Consider the following 16,908-nt stretch of genomic DNA (forward strand, 5'->3'; position numbering starts at 1 on the left):
TTTATTTTCTTCATATTTGTTCATTCAGATGGGTGTGTGGCGATCATGAAGATGGAACCTGCCAGCGAGCTCCAGCCCTTTATCCTCCATTTTAATAAGTCATTTACATTTCATGAAACGTACCTGATGTCTCAACCAATATGACTTAAGTAATACATAGTACTGCTTTCAATCCCTGAAGCAATGTGGTGACCAACAACACAAGAAGAACCCCCATGTACATGTACGTCATGAATCGTGTTGATGTTTAACTCATTTCTTTTTTAAACACTTACTATTATCATCCCAATGTTTCTTGTGCTTGAGACCTGTATATTAACATGCTTTTACCATTTGACTTCTCATAATGCTGAACAGAAAAGGCCAGAACAGGTTTTACGTATGTGTAATGTATTTTTATATAGTGCTTAATACAAACGCACACAGGCATTACTTAATAACTACTTACAATTTCAGGATTTAGCAGTACAAATTGTGTAGTTTATTTACATATTGTTTTGGTTTGTATAAACCAAATAAAACAGTTTTTGATTGTCCTTGCAATAACCACAGCAACACCATGGAAGGCCCGTCACAGCAGCTGATGATGGGCACCCTGTCAGATTTGGTTTGTCCATGTTCTGAAAAGAGCAAGAGAAAGGGTTGACAAATTATTTTAGACAGTTCAGATAGTCAGGTGTCAGAACAAAGGCCCAGTGGCCTCTGAATAAGAGGCTTAGTTCTGCCTGTTGTAGCTAATTGTAATATGATGTTATGGACCAAAAGCCGTGAAAGACAGATGAAACTTACGGGCGACGCGGATGGTGTCCTTGCCAGCTCTTGGAGGTCCTCAGGTGGCTCTAGGCCACACACAGTAATCAGTAGTCCGCGGGGCCGTGGAAGTCCTCCACCTGCTGACAGGTCACGTTGATCACCACCTCCCACATCTGCTGGCCTGAAACACACAGCATAGGATATAGTACCAGTTATATTTTATTACTGTACACAAACCTATGAGGGTGATCGCTTTACTCTGGAAATAGGTCTTAGGTATAGAATCAGGAAGTATAATGTAAAAAACTTACATCTAAGTGTAGGCCTAATTTCAGTCTCACTTACTGATGTGTTAGGTTTGTTATGCTTGGGACATCATACAGATCACTTGGTTACATTTTGTTTATCTTCGCCTCATAAGAGCCACACAGCGCAAGGCTATGGATTGCTAGAACCAGGCTTGTGATAATGACTCACGTGTGTAATATAGTGTAGAGATGGCAGTCGTGGCAGTGGCTCAAATCCTTATCCAGGAGTGGTCCTTCTCTGGTGTGCCTGCTGAGGTGTACTGTTCAGAGAGGTACAAAAAAAGGCACATGGAGGGTAATGAGAACAATATCCATTTTGTATACAAACAACTTTAATAACTTGTATATTAGTGGCAGGTTTTGGGGTTTAGATACTGTATGAGGTATATTTCATTGAATGGCACTCGGCCTGTATGCTACAGCCATGGATATGGACAATAGTCTTGTATTTTATTAATTATAACAATAATAGCTGTACAGAGGAATTGGATCTCAGGTCTAGGATCAGGAAGCATATTGTAAAGGTAGTATTTGGAAAAATTACTAAAGACCACATTCATAAGGCAATTTACAGTACCTCCTAGGCTCTTGAGTTCCCAAGGAGAAATGTGCTTATCCGCAACAGAGTGGTACTGTACATGTCATAGCATTAGCACAATCTGGGTAGGCCTACTTGACTGGCAACAGTCACATTAACAGACTAAAGCTGCACAATGTATTGATTGATGTAAATTTGCTATCTTATACTGGGAGTGTGTGTACTTACATGTGGTAGCCTACTGGCAGATTGTTGGGACATCGCATCTGCAATGACAGAAAACAACACAAGGGAGAACATTACTCCTAAGAGGAACGATGGCATGTAATTGGCCTCCATAGTTTTAGAGACAAAACGGTACCGTCCACATGCAGCACAATGACAAATATCTAACTTCAGCATATGGGTATCAAACATTCAACTTTCACATGTCAACAGCCTAAGCATGAATATGCACAATATTAAGACGACAGATAAAACATTAAACTATAATCTCCCGGTTGCTCGCGCAAAATTTCGCGGTATGAAAATGACCTCCGCGAATTATATTAAGCAATGTCTCAACATAAATTCTGCTAACTGAGTCACCCTACAATATGAACGATAACTGAGGAATGCTGCATTTTGCAGGTGTACGCCACAAACCTAGAACTATTCTAGTTTATGTACTCAGACTATCCGCTGAAATGAAATTATAGTGAAATGATGACAAGCAAAACTATCTAACCTGTCACCTGTGCAATGTTACGGTTTTGCTATTTAACTTCTAGCTAGGCTTGGGATGTGAAATAAACAAACCCAGTCAGTCAGGCAAGTCACCTGACGCCGAAGTCCTGGTTGGAAATTATGTTATGCCACCACAACTTCTACAAACAAATAGTATGTCAGCAAACAATCCACCACCACCAATGCCCTGGATTACTAAATGAGCTTGAAATTTACCTTCACCAACTTTTGTGTAAAGTCTGAGGTGCATATTAGCATGCTGAGGTGAATTAGTTAGCATAGACACGAACCAAGGATGTCTAAATAAAACAGATTTGCACCTGCTAGTCTGCAGTAGAGGAACTGATTAAGTCTACACTAAACCCAATGTACGTCAAAGAAACACAGTTTGCTTATATACTTACATACATTCATGTTAGAAGTTACTTACAGACCGACAGATGCCAGTCACTTTAATGGCATGTTTGATGGAGACACGATGCAATAATAGAGCTAGTCTTAGCATCATTACACTCAACATGTCTCGCTGACAGCGCTTAAAAAACAAAAAAACAAAACTTGAGGCACATGCCACAATGTATTTGCCCGCCATATTATGGCTATTACTATGACCACAGTGTTATTTAAAAGTCAATGTAATTTGCTATGCAAACAAGTTTGTCAGTCATGTTGGTCAAACAACTGTAATAAAATGTTTCATTTTACTTACCTAAACATCAGCGCTCCAGCTCAGAGTACCGATAAGTACACCCGACTTCACAAGGAGATGGCCAAACAATGGCAACAGTAGATCAATCGATCGAGTTGATGTTCAAAGTTTATGAAAGTAATATCAGGAGCAACACACAGATAGACAAGATTTCCCAGTCCCAGGCACGCCACGCACAGCCAAGTAGTAGTCATGACGACGGCCCTCTTGCTCAGCGTGCGCCTGACTGAAAAGAATCCCAACTGTCAATTACACCATCTTCTGATGCTCATTGGTCAATTCAACTTTTAATATCTCTCTAAAATAAAACTTCACCACAAAAAAAGACCACCCTGGTAAGTTGGAGAGCAAGGGGACCTACTAGTTGAGCGAAAAATGATCCCCCTGGAGTGGCATTTAAGGGAGATACAGGGTTTTAAGTCTCCCATAGGAATGAATGGGATTTGGCCATTTTTTGGTCTTTTTGGGTCCAACCTTGGCTCCAACTTGGCTTCAACAATGAAATAGAATTTTGGCCTCCATTCTATTTACTCTCAATGGTTATGAAACATCCTCGCCATACTGTCTTTCAGATCGAAACGATTGTGTAGAACTAAAGGCAGTATGGGAGTTCCCAGGCTAGTGTAAGTTGGGGCCCCAAGTAAAACATTTGAATGAACTTTCTTTTGCAACAAATCGAACCTACTATGGTGTAAGTCACGGCCGTAAAGTATACCCCCGCAGCCCCCGCGGTGCGGGGGGGCCCTGCTCGGGTGGGGGCCCCTGGCTGGGGGGGGGAAAGTAGATTTAGACATTTAAGGCGGGGGCCCCCTTACGCGAGACAGGGCCATATCTGTGTCGTCAACACTGAGCCGATGGACGCTGCGTATGAATCAACGCTCTCTGACATGTTCTCTGTGATTTAACTTTTAATTGTAAAATCCGTTAAATAAACGGTCTGCGCACACAACCTCCGCAAAAAACGCTCGATTTCGCTAATTGTCCGAGAGCGTCGTAGGGTGGGATTGCACAAGTTATCAATGTAAGATAGGGTCTACAGAACAGCGTGCGTCTTTTCCCTCAAGCGCAGCTCTGTCATAGCCTAGCCCTAATGAGACCACGCGCTGGTTTGTATGGGGTGGAGACTCAAGAACAAGTCAGCAACACATTTTGCAGTATTCAGAAAAAGAGAAACTACCAACCGGTGCGTTGCTGCACAGCTGATTCGGCGACGTCTTCTGCCTCGTAATATCCTCACGTTTCTTCATAAACGTGCGATTCAAAAGTTACTCACAATAATTCTAACCTACTGAATCTTTATCTCTTATAGTTTCCCAAGAGTCCCAAACATTACACTCTTTTCACCTTTTTCCTTGATACTGGAAAGTTGTCCGTGTTTGCAACATGGCCGGTGTGGTAGCTTTTGTGATATGCACCGGAATTCTCATCCGCCCTGTATCTGCTTGTAGACCGAGTAAAGTTAAGTACAGGGTACAGTTGAGGTAAATCAAATATACCTGTGTAACAACAAGACTCTGATCTAATTCCAAAGTGTAGGCATAACATAAATGACAGTCCCAAAACAATTGCTGACCATATCGAAGATTGTGTAGGCCTTTATGTTGACATTCGCTTCCTGCCGTACATTTGTCCCACATCGCTTGCCATAACCTCGTACAAGCAGATGTACATGCGGATGAGAATTCCGGTGCATATCACAAAAGCTGCCACACCGGTGTGTAGAGTCTGTTCTCTCGCATCACGTTTACAGATCAGTAACAAGCGTCTTGAAATTACGGTCAAGGGTGTCGGCCTGCATTCATTACAACTCGCAAACTGAAGCCTGATGCATAGTCATACTGTGCTGACTTGGGGTACAGCATGGACGTACTGTCTGCGGGTTGTGTATTCCTCATAGTCGTCCTGTGTGCGCATGCAGGAAAGGGCGTGATAGATATGGTCTACAGAGATAGGGTCTACAGATCAGCGTGCGTCTTTTCCCTCAAGCGCAGCTCTGTCATAGCCTAGCCCTAATGAGACCACGCGCTGGTTTGTATGGGGTGGAGACTCAAGAACAAGTCAGCAACACATTTTGCAGTATTCAGAAAAAGAGAAACTACCAACCGGTGCGTTGCTGCACAGCTGATTCGGCGACGTCTTCTGCCTCGTAATATCCTCACGTTTCTTCATAAACGTGCGATTCAAAAGTTACTCACAATAATTCTAACCTACTGAATCTTTATCTCTTATAGTTTCCCAAGAGTCCCAAACATTACACTCTTTTCACCTTTTTCCTTGATACTGGAAAGTTGTCCGTGTTTGCAACATGGCCGGTGTGGCAGCTTTTGTGATATGCACCGGAATTCTCATCCGCCTTGTATCTGCTTGTAGACCGAGTAAAGTTAAGTACAGGGTACAGTTGAGGTAAATCAAATATACCTGTGTAACAACAAGACTCTGATCTAATTCCAAAGTGTAGGCATAACATAAATGACAGTCCCAAAACAATTGCTGACCATATCGAAGATTGTGTAGGCCTTTATGTTGACATTCGCTTCCTGCCGTACATTTGTCCCACATCGCTTGCCATAACCTCGTACAAGCAGATGTACATGCGGATGAGAATTCCGGTGCATATCACAAAAGCTGCCACACCGGTGTGGAGAGTCTGTTCTCTCGCATCACGTTTACAGATCAGTAACAAGCGTCTTGAAATTACGGTCAAGGGTGTCGGCCTGCATTCATTACAACTCGCAAACTCAAGCCTGATGCATAGTCATACTGTGCTGACTTGGGGTACAGCATGGACGTACTGTCTGCGGGTTGTGTATTCCTCATAGTCGTCCTGTGTGCGCATGCAGGAAAGGGCGTGGTGTTTTTTTCCCCGCTGAGAATTTAATGACGTCAATTCACCTCCGTGACAACAGGGGGCGAACTAACTCATTCAGTTGAGCCCAGTCCCTAGAATGAATCACAAAGCTAACCAGCTGGCTATCTAAAACGTAATATTCCACTAGTAGCCTACTTCTAAAAGTTGGGGCATAATTAGATGGTACAACATCAGTTTCTTTTTGGTCAAGTATTACATGAGATTAAATGCAAGACAAACGCCGTTTTAAAAGACAATAGACAGCATGAATGGCCATTCACACCTGGGGCCTAGTAGTAGCTAGCCAGCTAAATCAGTCATTACAAACTCAAAGCTAGTTGACTAGCCACCTGAAACGTAATTCTACCACTACCAAAGAGGCTTCTTGCTATTAATTTAAAAAGTTGTGGCGTAATTAGACATGAATGATAGCATACAAGATTCTGTCTTTATTCATATTTTACAGTTCAGGTGGTTAAAATGCCAAACAAAAGCCGTTTTTAAATACAATAGATACATCTAATGGCCATATTAACAGCTAGCTTAGCAACTGTCAGCCAAACCCATTCAAACTCTACAGGACATTAGCGAACCCTGTTTTAATGAGCTAGCTGCCACACTACAAACGAACAAAGAGGCTTCTTTGCTACTACCACACTACAAACATATCATTTTCATGATGGCCTTTTATGGATATTTCTAATTGATTTTTTGGAAGTTGTACTACTGAAATAAAACACAGTTTCTCTTCTCCCTGTCAAGTAAACTCCAGTGATTTCCTTTTCCTTATTCAAACCTCCGCGGTAGGGTAGAAGAATAGAACACCACTGACCTATCAGGGCTGAGTTCCCCCCGGACTGCCGTAAGCGCATTGACCAATCACCGTCTTCAAGCATAGCTCAGCTCACGGACATTTCAGCCTGGGAGAAACATGCGTGCACTGCAGCCAGGGGTCGTTTTGTCGCTGCACAGGGGGGCGTGGTGGCTGCTTTTCTGTGCAGAACCTCCGTGCACGCGCGACTCTGAATCCCCCTTTAGGCCTACAGCTGTCACGCAAACTTAGAGCTGTTGGAGAGGCATTCAAATGTGTGAACTCAGGTTTGCTACACGGTGAATGGATTTGATGAGTGAGAAAGTAACTTCACTAATAGCCTAGCCTACTATTTATTGGTTGATTGATTTAGCTGTAGGCCTATTTATGATTGCAGTGTTGTTTTTTTATATTCATATGAAAAGACCTGTGTGTGTGTGTGTGTGTGTGTGTGTGTGTGTGTGTGTGTGTGTGTGTGTGTGTGTGTATAGCCTAGCCTACATAGCCTACATATAGTATAATATCATAGACATACATAGACCTTTATACATATAGACCTATAATATATAATATATATTATTAGGCCTACATTATATTATGATAATAAAAGAATATATACATGGGTAATAGGCCTATGTAGCCTAGTGGGCACCGGGACACTCTGCCCTGAAAAAAATGGACCTCTACTTAAAAAATGTAGTGGAGTAGGCCGTGGTGGGTGGGTGCCTGTGTGGGGGGTGGGGGGGGGGGGGGGGGGGGGGGTGGGGGGGGCCCACTCTAGTATCTTGCAGGGGGGCCCCAAGTGTTTGTGTTACGCCACTGGTGTAAGTGTTAGCTGTTGTTCCCCATCTAGTGGCTGCCTGCCTAGCCTGGTAACAAGATGCCCCTAGTGCCCCCCCCTGGTAACAAGATGCCCCTAGAACCGCCCCTGGTAACAAGATGCCCCTAGAACCGCCCCTGGTAACAAGATGCCCCTAGAACCGCCCCTGGTAACAAGATGCCCCTAGAACCGCCCCTGGTAACAAGATGCCCCTAGGATCGCCCCCTGCCAGTGGTGACAAGATGCCCCTAGAACCGCCCCTGGTGACAAGATGGCCCTAGGACCGCCCCCTGCCAGTGGTGACAAGATGCCCCTAGGATCGCCCCCTGCCAGTGGTAACAAGATGCCCCTAGGACCTAGGATCGCCCCCTGCCAGTGGTAACAAGATGCCCCTAGGACCGCCCCCTGCCAGTGGTAACAAGATGCCCCTAGGACCGCCTGTAACGCCGCATTATGTAATAACGGTGCAATATGTAATAATGTAACAAATTATTACATAATGCGGTGACAATCGCCGCATTGTGTAATAATTTACGCATTTCGTAATAAATTTCTTGAACGCATTTCGTAATAACTTTTTTCTCATCTTGTAATAAATTATTACAAAATGCGAAATTTATTACGGAATGCGGCCGCAACTTTTTTTTTGATGGAAATGTAATAACATGGTGCATTATGTAGGCCTAATAAACTATATGGATATGTATTTTCTGCACTTGGATTCACTAGGCACAACACACACACATAGTCTCAGTGACATGGTAGTCACTGCCCTCTCTCTCTCTCATTCTTCTCAGTTATCAAACTGCTCGAGAGTCGCGAATGATGCGGTTAAAACCGTTAAGAAATCATTTCACAACGTGTTGCGTGCAACGAGGCCAGCGAATGTCTCGCACTTTCTGCTACATTACACCAATTTACAGCGATATTAAATGTGTGGCGCGAGAGAGAGAGAGAGAGAGAGAGAGAGAGAGAGAGAGAGAGAGAGAGAGAGAGAGAGAGAGAGTGTGTGTGTGTGTGTGTGTGTGTGTGTGTGCGCGCGCACGGAGACAAACCTGGCCCATATTGATCTTAAAGCCCCATCTTGGCTCTTTGGAAATATTCTTACCATTACAAAGGCAAATTTAATATTTTCCCCCAAACAACATGAATCAAACCCCAGGAAAAAACCAATCATTATAAGTGACTCGTGGGGAGCTGTCCATGCTGGTGGTGCTTAATTTTTCCCGATATTTGCCCGTGGAGTAGTGAGTCTTTCATGTCTGCCTACATGACCTTGCGCGCCAGGGTCTGACCATGGTGCTTTTTGCTTTTTAGCACCCGAGAAAAATGCCACTCTTGTTAAAAAAAATACATAGGTATGCTTACGTCCTATTCAATTCAATTGCAATCCACTGTTCAGTAGGCCTATTAGGCTGCAATCAAATTCAATAGCCTATGCTCATCCACATGCACGCGAAAAACAATAACACACACTGTAAAAAATGCCCGTTGAAATTACGGCAAAAAACTGTCAAATTGCAACAGTCAGTGACCGTAAAATGTAAAACAGTTTGTCTCTGTACTAAATACGGCAAGCTACTATTAAGTCAAAAAGCACTACATGACTTTATTTTTGACAGGTGTCATATGTAGAAAATACTGGACTGTTCTCTGTAAACGAAAAAATATTGGAAAATACCGTTAAGTGAAGATGAAATAGTCAAGAAACGATACATAACTTTATTTTTCACTGGTGTCTTATGTAGAAAATACTTAACTGTTCACGGAAAAGGAAATATTTGAAAATACTGTTAAGTGAAGATGAAGTAGTCAAGAAACGGTACATGACTTTATTTTTCACTGGTGTCATATGTACACAGCAAATTTGTCAGAGTTAGATTGATCAGACTGGTTAGACTGTGTTCAGCCAAAATCTAAACACCAAGAGTTGCAGCAAGACTACACAGTGTTATTTGACTCCTCTGGATCGGAGTTGTTGAGCTAAGAGAGCTAGAGAGTTAATGTTTAATTCCCCAGAGAGTTATGAAAACCATGCCTCCTCAAATGTCAAATGTTTTGGCAACATGAGCAGCCATTTTTGTTGAGTCCCCTATAAGTGAACCAAACTCAATCCTCTGTAAGTGAACCAAATTGTGAACCAACAGACAAAGAACTCTGTTCTGCTTTTCTTCACATTGTGTATACTACAAAAAGTAGGTGCTCTTTCTGGTCGTGTTGGGCTTTTTGAGTCCTCTTTTTGTCCAATAGATCTCTTGTGATTGCACTTGTTCCAGGTGCAACTTGTCAAACCACTGATAGGCTGGTTGTAACAGGCAGAGTTTGATGTCAACATGCTATTTGATTAGTAGCCATCAATTAACTTAGATTACAACCCTCTGCATGTGTTCAAGTTCATCCTGCGCAACATTTCCCTTATTGGACTTGGAGGCTTTGCCATCAGAGTTTTCGAGTGAGAGGCAAATTGACAAAATAAACCTCTATAAAATTCAGAATATCCTTATTTACATTCCTCCTACCCAACAGAAAGCAATGGAGGTTATAATGAATTAAATATTAATTACTCCACAGAAAACAGATTGCCTGTCTGCTTGGCTCCAGGTGCCTCCACGTTGTAGATTTGACAACAGTGAAGCTGGCAACTGAATAAACTGTGCAACAGTTAAGGACATTTCGCAATAATTCACTGTAACTTATATATTTCTCTGGTAACAGCCTACAGTTTAGCCTCATTTAATGTGTAAAATATACCTATAGGCTAGTATAATCTGAAAAAGTCTACCTGGGACAGTAATCCCTTGATTCAGTCTCTTAGAAATAGCCCAGTCTATTTTAAACTGTCATTCTACCCCATCCAAATCAATCTATCAATCAATTCCTGACCTCACCTGAGTGCTAAGGGCTGTCATGTAATGATTAACTTACTGCCTGCACCTGCGAAATGCCTCATCACTCGGGTCACATGGTTCACTTGAACATGTATTTAAACCGGGACTGTTGCATTGTGCTATTCACTGGTTGGCAGCTAGCTAGCTAGCTGGCTGACTGGCTGTAAGGCCGGCCGGCCGACCGGCCGACCGGCCTGCCCTCACCTGGCCTGACCTGGCCGGCCCGGCTAGCAGGTCACGTTGTAAGGGTGGCTGTATGGCTGGCTAACTAGCTTGTTTGTTAGCGTGCTTGCCCCGCTAGCTGTGGCCTTCATTTTACTCAAGGTTATTTTCAGGCCTTTTTCAAAAAAGGAATGCATTTTCATACCCTTCAGTGAGTAGAATCAGTCCAATCAGTTGTCTGATTGTAACTCTATAGGACTCACCTATTATGTGAAATTTATGGGAATTCCACTTAAATGCAACACATATAAACTTTGAATCCTACGCCTGAGCAACACAATTGTGCTGCTGGTTTAGCAATAAATTCTGTGGAATGAATAGAGACTCACCTTAAAAACAAATGCTTTATACTGTAAATTGAACAGTCATACCGTCAAGGCATGAATAATTTCTGTTGTTTTAACAGAAATTGACAGTAAAATAGGCAAATGAATGCTGTGGAATGGTTAGTATTTCACTTAAAAAACAACAGGGTTGCATTGTTAATTATACAGCTGTATACCAAGAGCCTACATGAGTGTCACTGTTATTTAAACAGTAACTCCCCTTTATTGTAACATCTTGAAAATGTTGATTCTACAAGTCTTAATTTACCTTACCGTAAATCCATATACAAGATCTCTGTGTTTTATACGGTGAAAAAATGGCAACCACAGCTGCCAGTTTTTCACCGTAATTTTGACAAGAATTTTTTTACAGTGCAAGCGACGGGACTAATTCGATTATATTCCTTCCAAAAATGTCCGAACGTCACAAAAATCAGTTATTTGCATTGTCCGTAATTATACCAAACAAAAAGGTATCAATAGAAGAAATCAAGTCTTCAGTTTCGATAATCCACGTTACAAATCCTCAACAACAGCAAGCATTCCTTCTCTGCTATGAGGCAGGCAACGGAACAAGTGCAGACAGTAGGCTATATGACCACGTTGATGCTGCACGGCTTGAAGGATTCTGTCTAAATTAAATATCTTGGATAGCCTATATAGACCTAGGCCTAACTAGATTTGTTGCAATACAGATTCATTTTCTATAGCCAGAAGTGTTCCATTGGACTGACGAAACCGAACACGATCAAGTTTGCAACTTCTTTCCCTCATGCGCTGTCCGTCAGCACCACCTGTCATTGGACGTCCGATTAGCTTTCATTACGTGCTGAGGGAAAAACTCTCGCCATTAGGCCTATGTGCTGTTGCACTGTTGTGAGGGATATCACCAAATAATTTAGATAAAAGTCAGAACATTATTTTGGCAATGAAAGGCACACAGGTGGCTGGAAGCTCAAGCAGTCTTCAGTCTGTTCATTTAAGTTTGTTGGGTGCTCTTGGATATCGGGTATCAGTTCATGTAGAGAGAAGAGTTCACCCAGGCACTCCAAAATAAGGTGTCCAAACGGGAAGTTACATTAAAAAGCCTTAAATGGTACTGGGCTGGGGTTACATTAAAAAGCCGACATGTTTCGACCTCGCCAGGTCTTCATCAGGGCTACGTTCACCATTGAAAAGAAAGGCCTCCCTTAAATAGTGACATCACCACATGTGACCCATTACGCACTACACACATTTGCGCACACCAGAGAAAACAAAGATTAAAAATAGCCTGGGGTAATAAGTGATGCCACAGAAAAAAATGACCAGAAGTACAAATAAGCATCACAAAAAAAACAAGTAAAATCAATATCCTCATTTAGACCAGGATAGCGCATGGCATCCAGTTGGTGTATCCAAAAAGTCTCCCTCTGATTAAGTATTTTTAGCCTGTCCCCACCCCTCGGAAGAGGTTTGATATGTTCGACGCCCTGTATGCGCAGCAGAGAATCATTTTTACCATGGTATTCATTGAAATGTTTCGCCATGGGATAGTCAAAATTGCCCACTCTGATAGCATATTTATGTTCTGCTAGCCTATCTCGCATGCGCCTTTTTGTGCGTCCGATATAAAAGAACCCTTCAGCGCAAGGACAAGTTAGGCGGTATATGACAAATGTTGAATTGCAATTAATGAAATCTCTCTGTCCGTATTCTCTCGTGGTTTTAGTATCCACAAAAGATTTGGCTTGTGAAACATTTGGGCAGTGAGGGCACTTCATACATCTATAGGTGCCAATGGGTTTACGCAGCCAGGTTTCTCTCTTTTTCACCTGTAGGTGAGAGCGCATTAATTTATCTCCTAGGATGGGTGCACTCTTTAAAGACACCATGGGTGGTTCTGGGAACACCTCACGTAGTTGCGCATCACTTTCAATAATGGACCAATTGTTCTTAATAATTTGCCGCGTCGCTTGTGTAGCCTACTATATGTCGTAACAAAAAAGGACGGGACTGCTGGTGGCGATGATGTTTCTTTTTGGTCAATAACGTGTTGCGTTGTAGGGAGCGCGCTTCACTGTATGCGTTTTGGATGGCTTCAGGGCGATAGGCTCTATCACTGAATCTTTTCTCCATCAGCTCGGCCTGCTCGTGAAAATCATTTTCGAAATCACAGATACGCCTTAATCTCTGGAATTGGCCGTGTGGAATATTTCTAATGAGATGCGGGGGATGGAATGAATCCGCTCTCAGAATGGTGTTCCGAGAGGTCGCCTTTCTGAATAAGGTGGTGTGCAGCTGTCCCTCCGCGTCTTTATATATCGTCAAATCCAGAAAGTTAATATTAGTTAATGAATATTCCAAGGAAGCCATCCAAAACGCATACAGTGAAGCGCGCTCCCTACAACGCAACAGGTTATTGACCAAAAAGAAACATCATCGCCACCAGCAGTCCCGTCCTTTATTTGTTACGACAGTTCATAGATGTATGAACTGCACCCACTGCCCAAATGTTACACGAGCCAAATCTTTTGTGGATACTAAAACCACGAGAGAATATGGACAGAGAGATTTCATGAATTGCAATTCTACATGTGTCATATACCGCCTAACTTGTCCTTGCGCTGAAGGGTTCTTTTATATCGGACGCACAAAAAGGCGCATGCGAGATAGGCTAGCAGAACATAAATATGCTATCAGAGTGGTCAATTTTGACTATCCCATGGCGAAACATATCAATGAATACAATGGGAAAAATGATTCTCTGCTGCGCATACAGGGCGTCGAACATATCAAACCTCTTCCGAGGGGTGGGGACAGGCTAAAAATACTTAATCAGAGGGAGACTTTTTGGATACACCAACTGGATGCCATGCGCTATCCTGGTCTAAATGAGGATATTGATTTTACTTGTTTTTTGTGATGCTTATTTGTACTTCTGGTCATTTTTTTCTGTGGCATCACTTATTACCCCAGGCTATTTTTTAATCTTTGTTTTCTCTGGTGTGCGCAAATGTGTGTAGGCCTAGTGCGTAATGGGTCACATGTGGTGATGTCACTATTTAAGGGAGGCCTTTCTTTTCAATGGTGAACGTAGCCCTGATGAAGACCTGGTGAGGTCGAAACATGTCGGCTTTTTAATGTAACCCCAGCCCAGTACCATTTAAGGCTTTTTAATGTAACTTCCCGTTTGGACACCTTATTTTGGAGTGCCTGGGTGAACTCTTCTCTCTACATGAACTGATACCCGATATCCAAGAGCACCCAACAAACTTAAATGAACAGACTGAAGACTGCTTGAGCTTCCAGCCACCTGTGTGCCTTTCATTGCCAAAATAATGTTCTGACTTTTATCTAAATTATTTGGTGATATCCCTCACAACAGTGCAACAGCACATAGGCCTAATGGCGAGAGTTTTTCCCTCAGCACGTAATGAAAGCTAATCGGACGTCCAATGACAGGTGGTGCTGACGGACAGCGCATGAGGGAAAGAAGTTGCAAACTTGATCGTGTTCGGTTTCGTCAGTCCAACGGAACACTTCTGGCTATAGAAAATGAATCTGTATTGCAACAAATCTAGTTAGGCCTAGGTCTATATAGGCTATCCAAGATATTTAATTTAGACAGAATCCTTTCAAGCCGTGCAGCATCAACGTGGTCATATAGCCTACTGTCTGCACTTGTTCCGTTGCCTGCCTCATAGCAGAGAAGGAATCCCAGGTAGCAAAAACCGTTAAAAACAGTCGGCCTGATCTTGGCGGAATGTCGGCACAGTCGGCTGAGTGTCGGCTCGGCTGGAACACTGGTTACCGTGACTCAGCCAACACTTCATAGAACACTGAAAATAACTGTCACTTCATGCAGTAACCGAGCCAACACTCAGCCGACACAGAAAATAACGGTCAGTCTCATGCAGTAACTGAGCCAACACTGAGCCGACACTGTCGGCATACGGTAATAGGACCATTATTGGGCCGCGGACAAAGCCAGAATCGGACCGACTGTTTTCACTCGCGAAAAAAGGATCGGACCAACAATGGGCCAGATAAACTTTGCTACCTGGGATGGCTTGCTGTTGTTGAGGATTTGTAACGTGGATTATCGAAACTGAAGACTTGATTTCTTCTATTGATACCTTTTTGTTTGGTATAATTACGGACAATGCAAATAACTGATTTTTGTGACGTTCGGACATTTTTGGAAGGAATATAATCGAATTAGTCCCGCCGCTTGGGTTATTGTTTTTCGCGTGCATGTGGATGAGCATAGGCTATTGAATTTGATTGCAGCCTAATAGGCCTACTGAACAGTGGACTGAAATTGAAATTGAATTGAATAGGACGTAAGCATACCTATGTAATTTTTAACAAGAGTGGCATTTTTCTCGGGTGCTAAAAAGCAAAAAGCACCATGGTCAGACCCTGGCGCGCAAGGTCATGTAGGCAGACATGAAAGACTCACTACTCCACGGGCAAATATCGGGAAAAATTAAGCACCACCAGCATGGACAGCTCCCCACGAGTCACTTATAATGGTTGGTCTTTTCCTGGGGTTTGATTCATGTTGTTTGGGGGGAAATATTAAAATAGCCTTTGTAATGGTAAGAATATTTCCAAAGAGCCAAGATGGGGCTTAAGATCAATATGGGCCAGGTTTGTCTCCGTGCGCACACACACACACACACACACACACACACACACACACACACACACACACACACACACACACACACACTCTCTCTCTCTCTCTCTCTCTCTCTCTCTCTCTCTCTCTCGCGCCACATATTTAATGTCGCTGTAAATTGGTGTAATGTAGCAGAAAGTGCGAGACATTCGCTGGCCTCGTTGCACGCAACACGTTGTGAAATGATTTCTTAACGGGTTTAACCGCATCATTCGCGACTCTCGAGCAGTTTGAGAACTGAGAAGAATGAGAGAGAGAGAGGGCAGTGACTACCATGTCACTGAGACTATGTGTGTGTTGTGCCTAGTGAATCCAAGTGCAGAAAATACATATCCATATAGTTTATTACATAATGCACCATGTTATTACATTTCCATCCAAAAAAAAAGTTGCGGCCGCATTCCGTAATAAATTTCGCATTTTGTAATAATTTATTACAAGATGAGAAAAAAGTTATTACGAAATGCGTTCAAGAAATTTATTACGAAATGCGTAAATTATTACACAATGCGGCGATTGTCACCGCATTATGTAATACTTTGTTACATTATTACATATTGCACCGTTATTACATAATGCGGCGTTACACCGCCCCCTGGTGACAAGATGCCCCTAGTGCCCCCCCCCCCCCTGGTGACAAGATACCCCTAGTGCCCCCCCTGGTGACAAGATACCCCTAGTGCCCCCCCTGGTGACAAGATACCCCTAGTGCCCCCCCCCCCCCCCCCTGGTTACAAGATACCCCTAGTGCCCCCCTGGTGACAAGATACCCCTAGTGCCCCCCCCCCTGGTGACAAGATACCCCTAGTGCCCCCCCCCCCCCCCCTGGTGACTAGATGCCCCTAGTGCCCCCCCTGGTAACAAGATGCCCCTAGTGCCCCCCCTGGTAACAAGATGCCCCTAGTGCCCCCCCCCCCCCCCCTGGTGACAAGATACCCCTAGTGCCCCCCCTGGTGACAAGATACCCCTAGTGCCCCCCCTGGTGACTAGATGCCCCTAGTGCCCCCCCTGGTAACAAGATGCCCCTAGTGCCCCCCCTGGTGACAAGATACCCCTAGTGCCCCCCCCCCCCCCCCCCCCGGTGACTAGATGCCCCTAGTGCCCCCCCTGGTGACTAGATGCCCCTAGTGCCCCCCCCCCCCCTGGTGACTAGATGCCCCTAGTGCCCCCCCACCCCCTGGGTGTGAAATGAGGACATGATGTCTTGGTGGAGTATCATTTATTGGCACAAGGACTCAGTGGAGATCATATAGACTAGAGCAGGGGTGGCCAACCAGTCGGAGACCAAGAGCC

At 43.6% G+C, this 16,908-nt stretch overlaps 1 long non-coding RNA gene across 2 annotated transcripts; it reads right to left on the reverse strand.

Moving 5' to 3' along the window:
- Window positions 1–325: 325 nt before the first annotated feature.
- LOC134443057 (uncharacterized) lies at window positions 326–3,208 on the reverse strand. 2 transcript variants are annotated; one of them, XR_010033553.1, is made up of 5 exons: window positions 3,035–3,208; window positions 1,828–1,865; window positions 1,231–1,321; window positions 790–934; window positions 326–620 (listed from the first exon to the last, which is right to left on the reverse strand). It is a non-coding gene; the product is annotated as an uncharacterized LOC134443057 (long non-coding RNA). The 2 variants fall into 2 exon arrangements; XR_010033556.1 differs by lacking the exons at window positions 1,828–1,865; window positions 3,035–3,208 and adding an exon at window positions 1,639–1,807.
- Between the last annotated feature and the right edge of the window lie 13,700 nt (window positions 3,209–16,908).

The sequence above is a fragment of the Engraulis encrasicolus genome, chromosome 2, assembly GCF_034702125.1.
Source record: "Engraulis encrasicolus isolate BLACKSEA-1 chromosome 2, IST_EnEncr_1.0, whole genome shotgun sequence".
Taxonomy (NCBI): Eukaryota; Metazoa; Chordata; class Actinopteri; order Clupeiformes; family Engraulidae; genus Engraulis; species Engraulis encrasicolus.